General features: G+C 43.8%; 1 long non-coding RNA gene across 1 annotated transcript; it reads right to left on the bottom strand.

Annotated features, from left to right (window-relative positions):
- Nucleotides 1-758: 758 nt before the first annotated feature.
- LOC119314967 lies at nucleotides 759-1,590 on the bottom strand. Its single transcript, XR_005152514.1, has 2 exons — nucleotides 1,491-1,590; nucleotides 759-1,381 (listed from the first exon to the last, which is right to left on the bottom strand). It is a non-coding gene; the product is annotated as an uncharacterized LOC119314967 (long non-coding RNA).
- Between the last annotated feature and the right edge of the window lie 347 nt (nucleotides 1,591-1,937).

Below are 1,937 nucleotides of genomic sequence, written 5' to 3'. Positions count from 1 at the left end.
CCGATTTCCCGTCCTAAATTTGCGTTAATTAGGCTGGCCGGCTGTTATAGGGCTGGTAATCCTTAGGTCGAGCTGGGCGTCTTGTAGCAAATTGGGCCGAGAATACTACAAATGGGCCACTCTTGCTATCCTAACAATGCTGGCCAGATTTTCACCATGCGCACGTTCGCCTCCTCTTCGTTGTACTGTCCGTGTGGAGGCCCGCTTCTTCCTGAGGTCGCTGACCGCCCACAGATTTTGCGGCCTCCTATTCAATATGACTCCACAACTCCGTGATACCGTAGCAACGGTGAGCGGTCGGGCAGCCGCCTCGATACGGCAACGACAGGTCGATCTGTTTTTTTATGTGGGGTGGCGATCCGACGGGCATTCTCCTTCGTCTCGCTGCAGCGACGGCCAACGACGGTGCGCGGTTGTCCTAGCCAAGGTCGGGAGAGATATGGGTTGAGGACGCAAATGAGAGAATCAAGAACGTTCGTTTGGCATCTGACATTAACGATGTCAATGAGTGAGATGCCTTGGATTCGGCCTCTGGAATAGCTTCCCCAGGACATCCGGCTCAGTATCAGCCCACACCAGAAAAAAAAATATCTTTGATGGCCAACCACATCCGAGATGTGTGATCCAACGGCCAAAAATGGTGGGGGCATGAGACAGCGTGGAAAGGGTTCGGTTTTACTGCCCTTAATAGTCATATTATGACGAGATTGAGAGATATTAGAACACATATATAATTGAAACAAAGCTACAACCCTACAAGACAAAAGCCGGTTGCCGCACATGTATTATTTGCATCTTGGTGCTCGGAGATACTAGGAGAAAAATTTAAGTCGATTGGAAACTCTTCGTCGTAACTCATCGGAAACAGATACTTGCTAAAGCACAGTCACATACATTGCCAATTTATTCTGATACAACCAAAAAAGCAATCTTCCTAGGAGCTCTAATCTTTCCATGGTGGTGATGTATCTTTATGGCTCCCCTAGCGATGGAATAGTCCGATGATCATTAACATGTATAGCAGAAGCATTGTCCAATAGAACCCCTATTTTAAATAGCGCGCTATAGCTCCGCTATAGCACGCTATAGCATTTAGAAAAGGTCCTGCGCTAAGGGTCTTTTGTCCAAACACAAGAGCAAACATTTTAAATAGCGCGCTATAGCACCGCTATAGCACGCTATAGCATTTAGAAAAGGTCCGCCGCTAAGAGTCTTAGCGCGCTATTTAAAACTTTGAATAGAACACATACCACCCCTGTACTTTGGTGGCTCAAATCTAATACAAGCAATTCGACAATTCTCGTCATAAGGGTTCTCTCGCAGCTACCATGATAGTAAGGATTAACCTTGTACAGGCATCGTGGGTCAGCTTCGGCAGTACCTGATGTAAATCCCAAAACCGTCCAATTAGAATTATATAGCGAAAGGTCTACAGCCTTATATATAGTGCTATCTTGCAGGCCAACACAAAACCAGGATTATTTACTTACCAAGGCAGAGGAAGAATGCTAACACAGATATAGACAAAGACTACTAGTGCTATCTTGCAGGCCATTGTGAAAGCTTGAATTGAATAATCTGAGGTGTGGTAAGCCAAAAGGTCTACAGCCTTATCTATTTATAGTGCTTGGGATGAACCTTCTATCATTAAATTTTATCAGCCATTAACTATATAATATCCCCTCCGTTGTTAATTTACGCACATTAATCTAGATACGCAAGTATCTAGACACGTTTTAGTGTGCAGATATATACGTATCTAAACAAATCTGCGTCAATTAGTTTGGAACAGAGAAATACTCCCTCCATTCGGAATTACTTGTCACAGAAATGGATGTATCTAGACGTATTTTAGTTCTAGATACATCTATTTCCGAGACAAGTAATTCCGAATGGAGGGAGTACTTATTTACAATAGGAATTAGTATATTTGATAT

The sequence above is a fragment of the Triticum dicoccoides genome, chromosome 6A, assembly GCF_002162155.2.
Source record: "Triticum dicoccoides isolate Atlit2015 ecotype Zavitan chromosome 6A, WEW_v2.0, whole genome shotgun sequence".
Lineage (NCBI taxonomy): Eukaryota > Viridiplantae > Streptophyta > Magnoliopsida > Poales > Poaceae > Triticum > Triticum dicoccoides.
This window is presented reverse-complemented; position numbering and strand designations above follow the sequence as displayed.